At 35.2% G+C, this 21585-nt stretch overlaps 1 protein-coding gene across 4 annotated transcripts in view; it reads right to left on the bottom strand.

Annotated features, from left to right (window-relative positions):
* LRP1B (LDL receptor related protein 1B) overlaps window positions 1–21585 on the bottom strand; it is a 1969831-nt gene that overhangs the window by 1584386 nt on the left and 363860 nt on the right. The gene's annotated exons all lie outside the window — the stretch shown is intronic.

Here is a 21585-nt window from a genome sequence, read left to right as displayed (position 1 = left end):
GTGTTTCGGCTCAAGAGAGCTGCTTGTATTTTCCATTTTCATGAAGTGGGAAGAGGAGAAAGCAGTAAGAATAGCTCATGAGGTGGTACTGGTAATGTGAGCACGGCCAAGGAAGTGTGTGCCAATTTTGCAATTAAGTGGCCTAATAATTTTTGAAATAATATTTTCAAAGCTGTGCAGCCTCCTTCTGATCAGCTTCGAATAGGAACATTCTACATGAGGAGACAAAAAGGACTCCAGATGCCCTTCACTTTTTCCTTTTATTGATGCCTTAACCAGTGTTGATATGCTACATTATAGCTTCAAGTACACTGTAGTCCTTGAAGTTGAATGGCAAAGATCCATGACAGAATTCAAGTAACGAATAAAGAAATAGTTGAAGCCTAGTAGTTTTCTACATTAACAATGTCCTCCTACTGGTTCTTTAGATTCATTTTTCAGGTGTTAATAGCTTGGACACACACAGTTTGAATCATTACCTCATTGTTATTGATGCATAGTTTGTCTCTGGAGATAAACCCTGCATTTATCTTCATATATGTTTTATCATGAAAAATTACCAGGGAAAGACTCCAGTGGATAGTCAGTCATTTAATTAAAATAAATGTATTCTGTTAATGAATAGAATTAGCCCTACAATACACATTCTTTGATTTTATTTGCATTTAAGTTTTTTTTAATTCTCCAAAGAATTAATTATTCTATATATAATTCTTCTGATCTTAGATATACTTTAGAGCAGTTATTTCACACTGTGTTCTACTGTGCCCTGGGAATTCTGGAAAAGCTTTCCAGAGGCTACTGTGGGATGGAATGTAGGGAGGTGGCAAGTGATCAAGGCCCTCATTTGCACCCAGCTTGAACAGTAATCAAAATTCTATCTAATTTATATAATGGGAATCACCATTAAAAAGTGAAAAATGTTTCTCAACTGAAAAAGCGAATATTCTGGAAGCTGAATTGCCATCCAGTACCATCTTGCATCCTCCTTTAATAATGAAAAACTGTTTTCAAACCATGATGATGAGATTCTTAGGAAATAAACACAATCCATATTTTATTCACTGTATTTAAAAATGGTTTTAAAAATCTAAAGATACTAACTTTATGTGCAATGTAATATGATATTAAAGAAGTATAGAGAAATTGATGTGACAGAAAACGTGAAATCTGTCAGTAAATTTTCTAAGACTGTCATTGTATAAAGTTGTTAATAAGTGAAGTCTATTTTTTAAAGTAATATTTTAGTTACTTTTAAGATATTATCTCTATCAAGGCTATAATGTTCACTGAAGTGATTCACTGAAGAGTTTTGGTTAAATAATTCAAAGTATCACAAGCAATGAGGTGTCTTAAAAAAAAAACTTCCAACAAAAATAACAAAATGAAGGACTTACATCTCCAAAGACATTTAGAAAAATATGAAAACATACTAAATCATATATATTGATAAGTAAAATATTTGTTCTCCTTTTTGAATGTTAATATACTCACAAACTAACAAAAATAAACTGAACAAATATTGGAAAATCATTTTTTCCAACTTTCTCAGAATTCTATTTATATTGATTAAATCCATGTATATACATAAAAGTAGAAATCTATTTAAAGATAGCACTAAATACTTTAAACTTTTTCTTAGTACTTTGTCCATGATAAATATTATGAAAAGGCAAATTTCAAAATAAACATACTTTAATTTTTTACTGTATTTTTCCACTGTCAACCAAACAATCACAGATCAGACTTCAGTGATGCTAAATATTTGCAAATTTTGTCTCTAGCGCTACATAATTTGGTGAATTGTCAGGAAAAAAAAATCCAAATTACCACTAAAGTTGCAACATCTTTCTCTGCGCCATGGGTGATTTTCAGAGTGATTAGCAACCATGATGACATGGAAAATAATGAGAAAGTCTATACAGAATGGATATAGGCTCTGACAAACTGTAATAAACATAGCAAGCTAGCCAGAAAGGAGTTCTGTCCTTTTTTGTTGAGTTTTTCAGGTTTTAATGGCTTATTAATTGATTACATTATGTTCCAGGAAGGTTAACTCTACAAAAGATCACCCAGCTAGTCAATTAATCATGGCTAAAGCACTAAATTCCTGCTTTCTGGTCTTTTCCTGCTGAATTTCATGGATTTGCCTTAATGAAAATAAGCACTTAATTCAATAATTTGATATATCTAGCTATTGCTTTCTGTTGAAGGTGTTTTCCATGATAACTACTTTAATGTTCAGTTTACTTTTTATCTTTGTCTCTAGTATCAATGACAAATCCTGAAACTTAAAAAAAGAAATCCAGCTCCTTACAACATTTTTTTTTTTAAGGTTTCATTTACTTATTGGTCGGAGAGAGAGAAAACACAGGTAGGGGAAGTGGCAGAGGGAAGGAATAGAAGGCTTCCGCTGAGTAAGGAGCCCATTGTGGGACTCCCAACTCAGAATCCTGGGATCATGACCTGAACTGAAGGCATATGCTTAACTGACTTAGCGACCCAGGCGTCCTGTCCTAACAACTTCCTTTTTTGTCGTTAATATTCACTTTGTCTATATTGTAAAAAGTCTTGGAAATCATAATTGCAACAGTGGAAATGCCCCTGTCAAGACCTAGGCAATGAAGGAAGAACAGAAAATCAGAAGAAATAATAAGATAAGAATAATTAAAAATTGGAAATTAATACTGGGTCAGAGCTGTAGGTTTCAAATCTACACTTATAGAGACTTCACTATCTTCTTATTGGTTACTGAAATAATAATTTATGAATCCTTATTTCTATTTCCTTTATAAAGAAAGTGCAGATGGTCAGTGATAAAAGGGAAGAACAACTGTTATACACTGCATTTATCTTCATATATGTTTTATCATGAAAAATTACCAGTGAAAGACTCCACTTGAGAGTCAATTACTTAATCTAAATGAACCATTAATTGTGTAGCATAGTGTTGAGTGTGACTGCAGATACACACACTGTGCTTTGGCTATATTACGTTTAGTATTAGTAGATAGAGTTAGTTCCCTTTGCTAATCTCTAACAAGTTTCCTAAACATTCTGTCAAGATTATGCTCTAAAAGGTTTAATAAATTGCACTTATTCCTAGTTACTATAAATCTGCATATTACACTACTATTTCTATGAAGCCTATTCAGTGACACAAAAATTGGGAATGTGTCAGGTCTCACACCACAGGAAACAAATGAGGTAGTGAAATTCCACTTAATCAAATTTAGATCTGGTTATGTTATTATATCAGAGTAGAGGGGAAAGGAAATAGCTCCAGAGAAATATATCATTAATTTTTCTAAAGTTTGAGAAAAATACTTTTAAAGGAAAAGAAAATCTTTCTGACTGCTTCTGTGATAGAAATCCATTGGTAATTTTGAACAATTTTAAATAAAGTTTCAAAATGACAGTTTACTTGCCTTTCATTTTAGATGCATTATCAGCTGTCTTGTTAAAAAAGCTTAATTCCACTTGAGTTGGCTCGCCTGCTGGTTACAAGTTATCCCTCTCTTTCATGGTTATACTATACACACTGTCAATGACAGATTTTTTCTTCTCTGTTCACAGTAAAGTATATTTTTTTGCTGATTAAAATAGCTTCATATTGCACGCTTCATAAAACCTCTAAATACTTGTTTTAAATCACAACTTTGCTTTTTTAAAAAGAGTGATATGCTTTTCTTTCTAAAAGACCATCTGCTTTCAAAGGACAATGGTTTTCATGAGTAATTCTAAGAAGAAACACAGTTATTACACTTTAACACATTTTTGCTGGAATAAAGCATAACATTCAATTACTATTTAAGTACACTGAACAGGTTTTATATAGTACTTAAAGGCCAACTGTCATTACTGTAATAAGCATTTCTACAGCAGATTTCTCTGGTCCCAGGTTACCAAGTTCCAAGGTTAGGTGACAGAATCATCACAGTAAAGGAAAAAAAATAGTTAAAAATATTATAATTTAAAAATCATTCATAGATATCAGACTTATTTTCATGCAAAATTAATGTTACCAAATTTCCAAATCGCTACTTTCATTTGCTTTTTCATTATAAGAATAGCAAATGAAACTCTTTACAATATATAATTACTAATTTTATTATATGAATCATTTGTTAAAAATACACTTTTTAGTCTATTTTGTTTTGAATTATTACAACTGTTTAGTCATTCGCTTTTTGAAACTTTACATTCTTCAATTTACTTATATTTATTTTAAGAAGTGTCATAATGATATAAGTTTGAGGCAGCTTTTTGGAATTTAGACTTATTTCCCTTCCTTTTTCTTTCTTTCTATCTATCTTTCTATCTATCATCTATTTATTTACATCTGTTCAAAGATAGATAGGGCTTTTTATTCTTGCTGACTCTAATTAACTTGGAACATTATTGAAACTGAACTAGTAGTTGATTAAGTAGCCACAGTCTCGTTATTATATGTAATAAAAATAGTTGAGGGAGGTAAGAGTTAAGAATATAATAAATGAAAAAAATAATTCAAAATGCATTAAAAATAAGCATATGATGAGTATTAAATTAAGAAATTAAAGTAAGAGAAAGGAGAATTGGGGCTGGGAGGTGAGAAAAACAAAGCCACAGAGAATAAAGATTTAACACTTCAGCAGTATACTAACTCAAAGGGAAACATTAAGACTGGAATCATATGCAGCACAAGGACCATCAGAATAAATAGCAAGACAAAAATGGTATGAATACAAGTAAAAGACAGAAAAAATGAAGGAGTTGAAAAAAGCAAGATATGGAATAAAAACAAGCCAGCGATGACACAGTAGATATCTGGCAAGCAACAGTACAGAAGCCACTCACTGAAAAATCTCTGTAGAGCTCTTTAGGTCTTTTAGATCTAATTTCTAGGTTACCTATTCATCACCTTTTACTCCTATTCTTCGAATGGATATTTTGACCTGGAGAAAAGAAACTGTCTCCTCATATCCGGAATGTTGGTGTGATACTTACAAATGTGTTTTAACCTTGACTGATATAAAATTCCATGAGAGGTCATGGGCTAGCCACAAGAGTTGCTAATGGAAATATATTCCCTTTGCATCTCTGCATCTCTGAAATAAGGAAAATGGGAGACCACTGATTCCAGTTGACAATGGGGGATGCTTACTATTATATCAAGACAAATGCTTCACATTTTGTAAAACCTGAACTCCTATAAATCATCTGATTACAAATCTCAAATTAAATGAAACACCAGGTGAAGCTCTTTAGCTGTCAAAGCTGATTAGAATCTGTTCAGACTGGAAGGCTGCAATCCCTGCCAAAGTCTACCCTAATCAGCTTTTCGAGGGTAAATTTATCTGAATGAACACTTATTTAAAAAAAAAAAATGAACATATTACTCTTTATTACTGCAGATCAATTAGTTTGTCAACTGCTAAAGATTTATAATATAAAATACATCATATATTTAGGGTATGTGAGTAATAAGATGTTTAAGAAATATTCTATATATTTAAGAAAGGTATAACAGAATCTTTGACATACCTCTCCTGAAAAATTCAAAGTCAGCTTTTTTCAATATGTAAGAAACATTCCATATTTCAAAAAGTACACATAACTATATTGGGCAGTATTACTTTTATCAGAACCTGGAAATATTTTCTTAAAGGTCCATCAGTATTTTTATCACAGGCTTGTTGATTGCTGAAATAAATAGAATTGTAAAAAATACTGCTTTAAGCAAAAGTCTCACAATGGTACCCTGGGTTCAATGTAATTAAGTATTTAAAGATTTTCCATGAGATTGATATGGTTACTTTTAGGTTACTGAAAATTATTTTGAAAAAAAAAAAAAAAAAGCTAATAGATCTACAGTGTTTTCTTGATTGTTGAATGTAAGGTAAAAACAGTTTGAAAAAAATATTTGGCAGGCATAATAGGAACCTAGTTGTTTTTGGCACAAATATTCATTCGTTATATCAGGATGTCTCACTAGAAGTTAAGCTAAGGGAATTTACATTTATCTTTATTTTATATTTAACTTATTTATACTTATACAATTTTACCATTTATAAACTTATCTTCCCTACTAAATACACTCTTCCATTTCCCATGCTGTCACAGAAAAAAGGACCCAAACATATATCAAGTAAACAGATCACTTGCCTTTTATAGAAAAATATCACACTGTGTATGTGCACATATGACTGTGCATGCACACCTGTGCACAAACACACCAGATTTTGAAGGAAGATAGATGCAATGTCAAAGTTAGTGTAGGGAAACCTCTATTTTTATTTTCAGTTCATCAAATTAGCTTAAAATTATTATTTAAGATCCTGCTTTTTATTTGGTTGTTGTTGTTTTGATAAATGATGAGAATACAGAAGTGGTTCAGAACTATATTAGTTTGAGACACACATGCAAATTTAAAGGACAGAAAAGATGTACACAAGGGGATCTAAATTCCAGTTATAGTCATGGAATTTATTAACTATGCATCTTTAGGCCAGTTGTTTCACCTCACTAAACTATAGAGTTTTTTGTTTGTTTGTTTATTTCATCTGGATATTGTGTTGGTTCAACTCTTTTCAGTTCCTAGCATCTACAAGTGACCAATGAATCAAACTATTACCATTAAGAAACAAAGAAAAGAAGCTGAAAGCAAAAATCTCTCTTGAAGCAAAATTTAGTAAGAACCTGGCAGTCTCATTCCTCCTGGGTCATTCAGGTAGTTTATCCTTGAGTTAAATCTTAAACAGAACCCAATCTCCTCCATTAGGAGTACACCTTAGAGAGCCAATCAGATCATGACGATTCCTTAAGCTTAGAATTAACCTATATTTGACTTGTTAAATCAGTTTCATTTTTGAGGAATAACAAATTCTCCCATTCTGTCAAATATTAGTCAAGACCAGAATGCTGAAAACAAAACAAACTTAATCACATATTCCTATCAATGGAAGAAATAAATCAGAAAAATAACCGAGTGGTAGTGCAAACCCAATTATTTGATTCCAGTCAGAGTGCAGCAATTCCATATTCATATCAGCAAGAATCTACTAACCTCAGGGTCAACTGTTTACAAACACATGCCTATCACTAGAAAGGAAAGTAACATTATTGTGGAAGGTCTGGTGGCTCAGTTGGTTAAGAGTCTGCCTCCAGCTCAGGTCATGATCTCAGAGTCCTGGGATGGAGTCCCTCATTAGGCTCCTTGCTCAGCAGGGAGCCTGCTTCTCCCTCTGCCTCTGCCTGACACTCTCCTTGCTTGTGCTCTTTCTCTTTCTCACTCTGTCAGATAAACAAAATGTTTAAAAAAAAAAAAAGTATCATTAATATTGTGTTTAATTTATAAACTGCCTTCTGATTTAGCATTATCAGTATGTATCTGGCCTGCTTTGAATCCTGTTGTAGTTAGATTTTCTCATTACTAGGATTGGTGTGAATTTTTCTTTTACCCTTCCTCTCTCCCTCCCTTTTTTTTTCTTTCTTTTTCCTTATTTTACTCTTTCTTTCTTTCTTTCCCTTTTGAAATGACACTTTCAATCATTCCATTGATGAACCAATTAAATAAACATATAAAAACTTGCTGACAGTACTAAAAGAAAGGTGGGATGAAAAAAATCTAAATGATAAATTGTGTCCCTGCCTCAAGAAGCTGTTTCCCTATTTACGTGAAGAAAACAGGTTAATAAAGTAATTGTGTAAATTTCTTAAGGTATTAGATATCATTCTTTAATTTGTGAATTATATGAAAAATTACATATCATATATACCATATAATATTATATATTATGTGTGTGTGTGTGTATGTGTGTGTGTATTCACAGAGTTCTTGTAAATGGATGAGACTATACTCAAGTACTTTGCATCATGTCTTAAACTCCCTACCTACATATTCATCTTTCAAATCTCAGACAAAATATGTACTTGCTCTTCACTGTGTGCAGAACAATATATAAAAACATAGAAAGATTCCTATCCTTAAGTATCCTAACAATAAAACAAGGGATTTAGACTATCTGTCACTTAAACAACATTATAGTAATTCTATGTTACATTTATACTTAGCTACACATAGAGCAAAGTAAAAAGCCAAAATTAGATTCTTTTTAAGTGGCAATTGACACAACTCAAGAGATACAAAGTTCAAGCTTGATAGCCTCACTCTTCTGTTGATTTATATTTTCAAGCTCAAATAACATAAGGATATGCCATGACTTTAAGGTCTTTATTTTAATCTTTTTCTAACTCTTTTTTCCTAATGGAATAGTTCAGGCTATAAAATACTCCTTCATCTTTAATTTCTTAGCTGTATAGTTCAAAGGTGTACCTTATGTTCTGAAAAACACTTTGTTGTAATTCAGTTTTGGTAACCGAGTATCAACCTATCATCTATCTGACCTACCTCTTGATTTAACACAATGTGAAACATGTATCATAACCTGTAAAGCATTCTTGGCAAAATATTTACTTGGCTTCTAATCCTCATCAAGTAAATAGAAAATTCAGATTGTGTGACATTCAGTGGAAAAATGTCAATGCTATGATGGACAAAAGAAAAGTTTAGAAATATTCTAGATAAAAGAAGATTAAAGAGCTATAATAACCATATGCAATGAATTATCTTTGTTTGGATGCTGGACTAGGAAAAATAAAGTAACTACAAAAATTATTTGGAGTACCACTGGGGAAATCTGATTATGGACTGGATATTACATCAGTGTCAAATTTCATGGGCACGATGATAGTATTATGCTTATGTAAGAGTATGCCTTGTTCTTAGAATCACTTAGGGGTGGGGTGCATGAGTGGCACAGGCAGTTAAGCATCTGACTCTTGGTTTTGGCTCAGGTTGTGATCTCAGGGTCATGATCTCAGGGTCATGGGATTGAACCCTGCATTAAGCCCTGCATCAGGCTCCACGTTCTTTGCACTCTCACTCACTCTCCTTCTGCCCCTCCCCTTCCTCTCTAAAATAAATAAATCTTAAAAAAAAAAAAAGAATCATGTAGGGGTAAAACATCATGATGTCTACAAAAATATGTGTATATATTACATTTATTAATACATAATTCAGGAAGAGAAAAAGAGGAAGCATATGTCACAGAATATTAATGGTTGGTAAATCCAGGGTATACAGCTGTTTATTATAGTAATCTTTCAACTTTTCTGTCAGCTTGAGATTATTCACAACAAAAAAACAGGGGAAGAATTCAACTCTTTTTTTTTTTTTTTTAAGATTTGTATTTATTTATTTGACAGGGAGAGAGATCACAAGTAGGCAGAGAGGCAGGCAGAGAGAAAGGGGGAAGCTGGCTCTCCACTGAGCAGAGAGCCCCATGTGGCTCGATCCCAGGACCCTGACTCCATGACCCATGCTGAAGGCAGAGGCTTTACCCACTGAGCCACCCAGGTGCCCCAGAATTCAACTCTTTAAATAATAATTTACACTTATTAGATGAGCTAGTGACTAATGAAGTCTGAAAATCTCAAAAAAGAAAACCAAAATAATTCTGTGTGTTATGGGTTGAATTGTGTCCACTCAAAATTTATATATTGAAGTCCTAACTGCCAGTACCTCAGAATGTGTCTGTTTAGAGAGGGAAGTCTTAAAAGAAGTGATTAAGGTAAAATGAGGTCCTATGGGTGAGCCCTAAACCAATAAATATCATGGTATAATCTCAAAAGAAGAGATTAGGACACAGAGACAGAGGGAAGACCAGGTGAAGACAGCAGAAGAAGGCAGCAAACTATAATCCAAAGAAAGAGGCTTCAGAGTCCAACTCTGACAAAACCTTGGTCTGAGACTTATAGCCTCCTGAACTATGAGAAAATAAATTTCTGTTAGTTAAGCCACTCAGTGTGGTTTGTTTGTTTCATGGCAGCACTAGGAAACTACAACATTGTGTCAGAATTCTAAGACCAATTCCCAATGCCTCTCACCCTTGTATAACCCCTTCCCTGTGAATATGGGTAAACATGTGAGTATGATGAGATAGCTTTCTCAGGTTTGTGTTATATTGTATGGCAAAAGGGGCAATTATCCAAGTGTTCCTAATTTAATCACATGAAGTCTTCAAAAGCAGAGTTCCTTCCATCGTATAGTGAAAAGAACGTCAGAGATTTGAAGCATAAAGCATGAGGGAGTTTTGACATACTATTGTTGGCTTTGAAAATAGAGGGGGTCACCTTCCAAGGAATGTAGGTGACCTTTGGTTGTTAAGAGCGGTGGAGGCTGACAGCTATCAAAAAATCATGGCCCCAATCCTACAACCACAAGAAACTTCATTCATCCAACAACTGAAATGAGTGTGGAAGTGAATTATTCCTTAGGCCCTCCAGCTAAGAGCCCAGCCTGAGGAACACCTTGATCTCAATCTTGTGAAACTTTAAGCAGAGAATTCATTTGATCCTACCTAGACTTCTGACCTACAGAACTATAAAATAAGAACTATGTGCTGTTTTAACATGCTCCACTTATGGTAGTTTGTTACACAGCAGTAGAAAACTAAGAAGAATCTCCTCATAATCTACATAGTTATGCTAAATGTGTTTTCAAACTAGTGTGTGTGCGTGTCTATGTAATTTGTGTGTGTGAGCAATAAAGTTTAAGAGAATATTAATTATTTTTCCAGATTCAGTTTGCTGGTATGTGCCCACACAAAGTTCATATATATGTATACATAAATGTTAGTGATTTTATGTATTTTTTGTACCTCTTATATGATTAATTTTCTATAATGATTAACCTTTTATAATGATTAACACAGTAACATATACACATTTATAAACAAAAACTTTTCAGTTGGAAAAATAATCAAAATCTTCTCTCCAGCTGTCAGTATACCTATCTTTCATGTTTAGCATATTGATCTTGTCATTTCCAACATCTACCACAGAATCTATCAAATAGCAGTCACTCAACTAAAATTTGCCGTGCGTAAACTGAATAGCCAAAAATTCGAGTATGTACAGGGGGCTGTGTGGTGTAATGGAAAGCATGCTGATGTGAATATAATGTGAGATGAGTCTGCGTGAAAACCCTGCCTCCAGTAAGAGAGAATCTTATTGGAACCTATTTAGCTTCTCTGAGCTTCATTTTCCCATCTAAGAAGGCTATATAGCAGGGTACAATGTTCAGTTGTACCTCTGTCACTTAATTGCCTTAAGACCTCTAGCAAATAACTTCATTCATAATTTATTTTTATTATCTATATAAGGAGACCACAGTATCATAGGCAGGACCACCATTAGCTTATATAGTGCCTTCATACAAATTAAAAAATGTTGCCCCCTTTTCAAAATATTTAATTTGAGAAAATATGTACACCCACACTAACTCAGATATTCATGTCACTTGGTGCCCTGTTCAATGTGGACAACTGTACCTGATGTCCTGTCCAGGGTTGTTATAACAATCAGAAGAGATAATCCATATGCGGCTCATGGCACAGAATCTGACTCATACTGATTATCCATTTTGTGTCAGTAATCACCACCATCATGTTTATCATAAGCACCATCTACATTAACACAGACACAGCAGCACTTAACCAGAATAGAGGACTATAGTAGCATAAATTAAAACCCAGGTACATGGTAAGGTATGGCATAAATGTTTGAAGGACCTTTTCTAGTAAGTGCCTTGAACGCAGTTGTTCCTCAGTAAATAGCTACTGACTGATTGGATAATTTAATTTTCTTAAATAAAACGAACCAGTTGGTGGGGTTATGGACACTGGGGAGGGTGTGTGCTATGGTGAGTGCTGTGAAGTGTGTAAACCTGACGATTCACAGACCTGTACCCCTGGGGCTAATAATACATTATATGTTTATTTAAAAAATTTAAAAATTAAAAAAAAAGAAAATGAACCTATAAAGTATAAGAAATCTAGTTCAGTGGCAAAATTTGCTTCACTAGTTAAATGAAAATACATGGTATGCCATTCGTTTAAAAAATTGAGTTGTCTAGGGGCCTTGGAGTGCTCAGTTAGCTAAGTGGCCCACTTGTGATTTTGGCTCAGGTCATGGTCTGTTGGGTCATGAGATGGAACCCCGCTTAGGCTCCATGCTCAGTGGGAAGTCTGCTTAGGATTCTCTCGCTCCCTTTCCTTCTGTCCCTCCCCCCACTTATACATGTGTGCCCTCTCTCTCTCACTCAAACAAATAAATATTTTTAAAAAACTCAATTATCCAATATGTGCAAATTTGGAAGTAAAGGTCTCCAAGGCCCATGTGCATAAAGCATTTCTTTTTACTGTCACATTTTAGAGCAACTTGTCATTCATAAATATTTGAAAAAAAAAACTGTAGTAATTATGTACCACTTTTTTATCAAAAATATTTTTTCATTTGCCTAAGAATAGCATTATAGAGTGAAATTGGGTGTTCTTACAGTGTTATAACTACCACTGTAAGAATAAGATTTCATTTTACATCTCTTAAAATAAGCGTATAGTGCCTATAAATTAAGCATTCTAATATATATCCTCAAAGAAGAGAAGTCATTTTTAAATTGCTACATTGTTCTTCTACTGGTATAAAAAAGATAGAATTTTACTAGGTGTGTAATAGATTGTTGTATTAGTCTGCCAGAACTTGCCTCACAAAACATCACAGACTAGGTGGCTTAAACAACAGAAATTTATTTCTTCATAGTTCTGCAGGCCAGAAGTCCAAGATCAAGATGTTGTCAGCATTGTTTCCTGGGAAGCTTTTCTTCAGATTGCAGATGGTCACTGTCTCTCTGCTCCTTCCATCTGTGCACGCTTGCCCCAGTGTCCCCTAATGTATCCAAATTTCCTCCTCTTACAACACCTCCACAAAGCTCAGACCCACTTCAATGGCTTCTTTTTAAGTTGATTATTACCTCTTTTAAGGTCCTACCTCCAAACACAGTCACATTCTGAGGTACTGGGCTTCAGCATGTGAGCTGAACCTAAGAGTTTTGGGTTTCAGCATATGAGTTTTGAGAAGGCACAGTTCAACCCGTAACAGACGCTACAATAGGAAGCTAAGAAATAGAATTTCTAGATTCTTATTCTAGTCTTGTTACCCATTAGCTATGAGATTCTTGATCAGGCACAATATGTCTGTGCCTAAAAAAAAAAAAAAAAAAAAAAGATTGATTTCTTTTCTTTTCTCTTTTTTCTTCTCCTCTCTCTTCTCCCCTTTGTTCTTTCCTTTCTTTTTTTCTTTTTTTCTTTTTTAATAGCCACTATACCTGCCTTATCCTTTAAAAAAAAAATGTTGCAAAGATCAAAAGATAGTGAATAATTCTAATGTGCATGTCCTTTAAAAATCATCAAAACATTATACAACTTATTTCTACAACTCCTATTTGTTAAAGATGAGATTATTGGTCTTGTGACTGTATGTTGAATCCAAAGACAAATAATTTCAATTAGGAATCACTTTTCTCTCAGCAACTCTACCAGGGGTACTGGAAGTATTTGTTTTCTTTCTTGCTGTTGAGTCCTGAGAAAGATTTGTGCCATTTGAAGGATCCCCCCATCTTGTATCTGATCCTTCAAGGTTAACCAGTGAATAGCTTGGACAAACTCTTCCCTTCCAAGGGATCCTTTTCTCCACCCAGTAAACAAACATCCAACAAACCTGCGTGCAACCTGAGTGCACAATATTAGTCCCATTCACTAAACTGGTATCCTCTCACCGAAGCCCTATTTAGCCTACCTATCTTCCATGAACTTGACTCCTTTGTGAGCAATCTCTCCCATTCTGAAAATCAGGAAAGCTAATGTTATGAAGATTTTGACTTAAAAAAAAAAAAAAAAATCAACACAAAGTTAATCATGCTGCCTGAATCTGAACAGGGCCAATATAGCAATTAATAGAATGAGGATACTCTGTCCTGCTCAAAATTCCTTAGGCGTACAACGTCTGGGTTTCATATCCTGCTTTCAGGGAAGGAGGATGGAAGATGTGGAAGAAGGGACGAAAAAGAAAGGCACTGCCATTAAGCTAAGTTCTTAGAACACAACATCCTTTAGTGCTTCCTTTAACAAAATATGTCATTTTGGAAGCACTTCTGAGTAAAAGTCAAATGTAAATTTTATACACTGACTGTAAAGAATAAAACATCCTCCGGGAAGAAATGTGCTCACCCGTGAAAGGTAGAAAGCCTTCATCCCCAACCCCAAATGCTAGATTAGATGTGGATAAATGACGGATTGAACCTTTTCTAAGAAGCCTCCTTGTTTGGCCTTCAGCTTTGTCCCTGTAGAGCCCTGCAAGAGCATTTGTTTACAGTATATCATCCCTTAAGCCAAAGAGATTTTATCAGAGTTGTCTGTGGAATTCACCTATTTTGTTTTACCCCCTTTACTTTACACCGTTTCAAAGTTTGCGTTCCCTCCAGTTTCCAGTACTGGCTGAGGGACACGAGTCCCGTTTTATCCTGTGACCTGTGATTTTAGATCAGAAAACCAACAAGCAAGGGACTCCTTGAGTCAAAAAGTGAGGCTTTTTTTTTTTTTTTTTTAAGCTGTTCTAGCTCTGCCTGTGTGAACTGTAGTCCACTTGGTTTTATCACCTCTGCCTCCAGTCAGGCTTTCTTAAAATTGCGGCAGCAGACTTGCAGAGATCCATTAGTACATTGTGGGGCAGAATGAAGAGAAAGGTCACCCTCCACCCATCCCCACTGTGATAAGAAAAGGAACCAACATTAGACAGACTCTTTAAATTCATAATTACATCTTCTCCCCTTTTTCTGTCTCCCCTCCATATTAACTGTGAAGTGGGAGTCTTTTTATTATTAAAGAAGGGTCAATGTTTTCGGCCTCTCCACTGTTAAAGAGAGGAGTTTCCAAATAAAATGAAGAGCAAAACAAAAAAATTGAAAGAGACATAAACTGTCCTCATGGGTCTCATATGCTTTCCCTTTAATCTGTAAGATCATTTCAACTTCTCTACCTAACGAAAAGCTTAGCTGTGTGGCTCTCATATATTAGCTCATTGCAAAGTGACCTCTATATCACTATTACATAGAAAAAAGCACCACACTTCCATTCATTTTATTGTTCCTATAGTCTAGTTTCAGTGTCTTATTCTACTATATATTTTTTAAAGGGCAGGATCTGTTTGCTAATAACCTCCCACTTGAATTTCATTTTATTTCTCTGACCTCTGTCAAAGAAAGAAAATTTTAAGGAAATTATAAAAGAGTTTCTGCCTTATATCCTAGGGGAAAGGTCACCATATAAAATATAAGATGTTCATTAAGAGATTCCTATCTAAATAAAGTTTAAAATTCTACAGACCAGAAAAACAATAGAAGAAGTGGTCAACTCAGGAAGAGGCACATCTAACCCTAATAACTCACAGTTATTTTCATTTTCCATAAATGCTTCTATTCCTATTACCCAGGAGACTTGTTACTTTTACTGCATTATTCAATTAGAATGGATCACTCCCCACGTCAGTGTGATATAACCCCGCTGGGATAGCTTTTTGTGTTTTTTCAAGTGACATCATATTTTTAAATGAGGTGGCCAACAGGATCCTCTGAGGAGCTGGATCTTTCCTTACTTCAGCGTTTCAAAATATGAAGGCAAATCCAAAGAAATATAAACTCTGTCTTCACCAATAACAGCCAGTATACAGGAGGATAAAGGACCTTAAACTCAATTTTTTCATTTTGTAAAATGAGATAACCTCTACCTTTCAGTACTGCAGTGTTGATTAAACATGATTATTCACTAATGTGTTTTGTAGCCATGTAGTTTAACTTTAGTTAATTCGTTAACATGATGTTTTTGGAAAAGTTCCTAGAAAAAGGCCACCTGTCCCCAAATAATCCTGATACTATATTTGACCCAATGTTTGAGTATAACATATCTAATTATTAAAAACTATTAACTTAAGTCAAATGAGTGTTTGTGGTAGATTAATTTGTCCTTAGCCACACCCTTAGAGAATAAAACCAATTTTCAGTAAGAATGAGAGAGGGGGCAGTTAGGATGTTCTATCAAAAGACCCTCAGGGTAAGGTGCTTGGTCAGATCTCTAGGCATCTGCAATTCAGCATAGGGTGTGTGGTGAAGAAAGCCTTACTATGCAACAAATAATTTTTTTTTCTTTCTTTTCTTTCTTTCTTTCTTTCTTTCTTTCTTTCTTTCTTTCTTTCTTTCCTTCTGTCTTTCAACAGAGAGAGAGGAAAAGGACAAACAGGGCATGGGCAGAGGGAGAGGGAAAGAGAGAGGGAAAGAGAGAGAATCCTTAGCAGGCTTGGAGTCCAACAACACAGGCCTTGATCTCATGACCCTGATACCATGACCTGAGCTGAAATCAAGAGTCTGTTGCTGAACTGACTGAGCCACCCAGGAGACCTCCAACAGACACTATTTTATAATAGTGTCTCACATTACTGTGAGGCTGGTACTGTCATGTCCTCTGTACAGATGACATAATGGAAGCCTGGAAAGGTTAAGTCAGTTGTCTGAGAGCAAAGATATTCATGGAGGAACTGGCTTTGGAGCCAAGCAGCGAGGATTCCGAAGCCCTGATGGGGCACTGAGCCTGGCTCCTCCCACGTGGCAAATGGAGAGAATGATGAGGAGTGAAGGACACTGGGGCTCCTGCTGCCTAGTGCCTCTTTCTACCCAATAGCTACTCTCCCCTTGTTCTTTAATAGCAGAGCCACTCATTCCTTTTTGGAAAGCAATGAGCTCTGATGAAAATACTCATTGTCCCACACCACGTATGTTTCATTCTGGCCACGGACATTTAAGCAGAAATCCACTGAGCTTGATACTTTGTTATACGGAGAGACTGGCACTTCCCTTTTCCATTTTCCCCATCCCTTCTTCCTGCCTGAAATGAAATTACCAACTGGCAGAGGTGAAGTAGTTGTGCTTTGACTCTAAGACTGACAGGTCCATGCTAGGGAGGGCAGAGCAGAAAGGTGGTGCTTTGCAACTTTTTTATAGAACAACAACAAATCCCTATCTGGCTAAGCGACTGTTTCTGCTCCGCATCAAATGCAATCCTAACCCACAAGGTGATATGCAAACATATCTAATGGGAGAAAGAACCCAGTTATTGTAGATGACACCATACTGCCCTAGTCTGGCCCCATGAGGTGGTGGGTACACGCGTAGCTCTGTGCCACATACGTCCACTGTGAGGGGTGATGCTGCTCACTGTGCAGCGGTACCCAAGCACAGACCCAACTCCGTATGGAACAGTGGGTATAGTTCAGAGCTGACACTGCAACAGGGGTCAGCAAACTACAACCCGCTGGCCAAATCCTTCCTGTGGCCTGTTTTGAATAGACTGCAAGCTGAGAAAGTTTGTTTGTTTGTTTGTTTTTTGTTTCGCATCTTAAAAGGTTTGACAAATAAAAAACAAGAATACGTCATGGAAATCACATAGGACACAAAATCTAGAATATTTACAATCTGGCCCCTTACCGAAAAAAGTTTGCTGATTCCTCAGAGGGACAGGATAGAGTCAATGTGCCCAGATCACAACTAAGCAGGTTGCAGTTCTTACCTTCCTTTAAGTCTATTTTTAGTCTCCTTTGGCTGGTGAGTCATTACATCCAAAGTATGATATGTAACTGAAGGGCAGCCTAAATTACTATCGGAAGGGGGGTAGTGTAGGCAATAGGGAAGGAAAAGAAACAGTAAAACTGTTACCTTCCTGACTTAAAAAAGGAGAAACTAGTTTTAAGTATATTAACATCAGATTGGCAGAAAACATCACACATCAGCTGAAGCAGATTGTTGGAAAGGAAGTATCATTAAGCACTGAACAGAAAATCCTAGAAAGAATTAAATTTTGAATACCTCAGAATAAAAGTGCCTTTCAAGAAGACTTCCCTGCCACAGGTGGTGCTAAGCTTTCATTCCATAAATAAACATGATCACCATTCACTTTAATTCTTGTCACACACAATGATGCTAGACTAACAACTGGATTGAAGGCGCTGAGTAGAAAGATGGTGATTTTCCTGATTTTCTATTCTCATTGCCTCATAGAACCTAAAGATGATCAGCCATTTAGACCCTGAAAAATTACTTCTAATAATATGGGGAAATAAGCAATTTTATTTTTAATAGAAGGCTAATGAATCATTTCTCACATCCAATGTAAGGATGTAAATTATTAAATTTCTCCAATTGCATATTTAAGAAAACATCCCAACACACAATCTAGCTTAATGGTAAACCAACCTCCCACAAAAGTTTGGGGTCTTTTTGATTTTGTTTTTTGGTTTTGCTGGTTTGGTTTTTGTTTGTTTGTTTTTCTTTTCTTTTCTTTCTTTTTTTTTTTTCACTAGAGCTTGAGTCTAAACAACACAGAAGAGGAATATATGTGCACATTAACACCTCAGATCCCCAAATACTTAAATTTCATTTAAGTTCAAAATTTCTTGTTTTTCTGCATGTACCTTTGTCCTCTAAAGTATTTCAATCATTAGCATTTCACAAGTAAAGCTTTTATTCCTTGAAAAGTGTATTGCATTAGCTGTTTTCATCTAATATTTTGTAGATACAACACACTTTGTCTTCAAATCAAAAATAACAAACTTTCGTTCAGACACTGAGCACAAAATTACCCTTCCTAAAAATCAGTCTTCAAGGTTTTCGATTTCTAGTATTTATCCTTCACATTGAATGTATGCATCCATATAATTATAAAATTATGCAATTATTTTATGTAGATCAGTGATGACTGCATATGAATGTCATAAAACAACACATTACAAAACACTATGATTAGAGAAAATGGTAATTGTGAACATCTGGATTGAGAAATTTAAATTTGAAAACCTCTGATATTTTTCATAAAGCTTTTTTCTATGCTTGTCCATATTTCAATGGGTACTGACTGAAATTATTTATCCGGAAGAGGCTAATTTAATGTAGATCAAAATATGTTGCCAGATCAAGTACCCAGGTAGAGAAATAGTTATGTCTCTGTTTTGTTAGGTAACTACACTGATATAAGAATAGTCTAACATTTTCTTTAAGAATATTCAGCAATTTTGATGTCAAAAGAGTAAGAACAGCCAAAATGAGGAAATACTTTTAAATAGAATTCATCACATTTTATTGGAGAGGAAAATAACTATATACTTAAAAACTGCCAAAAATATCTTGAGCAGGTATGAATTCATTTTAAAAATATTTTAAGAAAGCAGAAAGTATATCTCTATTTTTAATGAAACCACATGTAATTTCTAACTTAAAGGCCTCAGGCTGCTAAAGGCCCTAATTTCTGTGAAGGAAGGACGGATCTTTTCCAAAGCCCTAGGTGCTGTCTACCTTCTGGGCAGGATGGACATTCAAATATTTAACAACATTGTGGTGGATACACCTATTATTGACAGGAAATGCCCACTCAATCAGGGTGAATGCCGGCTGGCAAACTCGTGTCTAATCCATTGGTGTAGCCCTGATGGTTACGCGCCATGTTCCTAGAGGTGTGGAGTGGGCATGGGAAGGAGAGAGGGATACTTGTCACCCACTCACTGTAGCATTCACTGCAGGGTCTCTTTCCTATCTGGGCTTTGTTTGTGGTCACACAGGTCCTTGCTGCTCTTCTCTACAACGTGCATCTCCAGTCTGAGTCTCCTACTGAGCTCCCTCTTTAGCACAAAAAGAACATCATTATTCTCTATTCTTCATCAGCATAAAGGAAACTCCTGCCTTGACAGGCTCTCCAGCCATGTCTTCTCGATTGCTTTCGCTTTGTGTCAGGTACACAGTTCCATGGAATTGTTTCTTCCCTTTAACGAGGCCTTCCTGCACATGCATTCCACAAAGCTATCACACATCTCTGTCATTTTTCCCACCAGCAATTTTGTGGAAGGATCAGGACAGAAACACAAGATTCTAGTACCAGAACTCAAAAATTTAACTTTTTATTCCGATTGTGTCATGGCAACCCTCCTTTGGAGCTAACAAGGAGAAAACTCCCAGATGGTACTTCAATAGGGGATGGTCCCACCACATATATTTCATGCCCGGTGCATTTATTCTTGTTGCCTTCTCTCAGTATTATGCCATCTGCACCCACAGCCATACTATTGAGATTTTTTTTTCCTGCTTTTTCATGTTTAAACAACTTTACTATTATATAATTCACATACTATACAATTCACCCATTTTAATATGTATGAGTCATTGTTTTTAAATGTATTAACAGTGTTGTGCATACATACCACATTCTAATTTTAGAATATTTTCACCTTCAAAAGAGATTCCACACTCATTCACAGTCAATTCTTATTGCCTCCAGCCCTAGCTGGCCCTGAGAAACATTCACCTACTTTCTACTTTTGTAGATTTGCCAATTTGAGATCTTTCAAATGAGTGAAATCATAAAATACGTGGACTTCTGTGACTTGCTTCTTTTCCTTTGCCAAATGTCTTCAAGGTTTATCCATGTAGCATGTATGAGTACTTCATTCTTTTTGTATTGCCAAATAACATTCTTTTGCATGGATTTACTACATCTTATTTATCCATTAGGGCTTTTTCCCCATTAACTAATTTTTGTTTTCTTTTATCATGCCAAGAAACTCTCCTATGCTATAGAGAGTCTGGTAAAGGTTTTCTGAATTAAACTGGTGAGAATTACAAATGTAATAAACAACTACAACCTCTTCCTATGGAAAAAGTGATCTGTTCAAAGGAAAGAGCAATTAATGCAAATATTCAAGAACCCATATGCTGAGAAACTTTAAAAACACTGGCAAACATAAAGAAAATGAATAATCATTGCCTTTGCTTTCTAATGGCAAGATTTTCATCAAAACTTATATTGGCCCTGGCTGCAAGACTTGTAAACAAGTAAATAAAAATGGAAAGTGGAACCAGTAATTGTTATTTCTTACAATATCAAGCACTAAGGATGATGGATTTTTTTTTCCTCCACTTCGACCCAACAACACCATGTAGCTGCTTTGAGAATACTGATAAGCTATCACACCTGGTTGCAGGGAGTACACAGACCAAACTAGAAGTGCTGGATATATCAATATTAAAATTTAGGGGATTGTTCATACTCCAGATGCTAGTGGGTATAAAACAAAGCAAAACAAACAAACAAACAAAAAACGGTGTAGCAGAGTTAGCCATGGCCCTATTATTTATAATTTTGCATTAGCAGCATTTTTCATATATGCAAAGCCCTCAGTGGACTTCAAGTTAGAACCAGTTGTACAATACAGTTGGGACCCATGTGTGTGAAGGGTGTCTTAATCTAATATTATAAAGGCAAAGAATCTCCCTGTATGGGTGAATAAATATAATTTCTACCTTGCCATTTCAGATAAGAAAACATTTTCAATAATTTGTATAGTGCCAGAAGACATTACCAGAAATAATACGGGAGCTCAACTTGATTACCTTACTATTCCTTCTATATGCTCTTCTGTCTCAAAATGGGTGAAATAAATTATTGGAAAAGGTCTTATTCCCTTTGAGTGCTATGTTTTAAAGGATTTTTTTTCCCTCCTCAAGTTATTTTTTTTTCTAGTAGTAACACAGTCACATTGAAACAATTAACCTTGCATTTTCTTCCCTTCAAAAATTAATTCACACTACAAAACTGCATTTTACGGTCTCAT

Source organism: Mustela erminea, chromosome 8 (genome assembly GCF_009829155.1).
Source record: "Mustela erminea isolate mMusErm1 chromosome 8, mMusErm1.Pri, whole genome shotgun sequence".
NCBI classification, from domain to species: Eukaryota; Metazoa; Chordata; class Mammalia; order Carnivora; family Mustelidae; genus Mustela; species Mustela erminea.
Note: the sequence above shows the minus strand (reverse complement) of the source record. Positions and strands in the feature narration are given on the sequence as shown.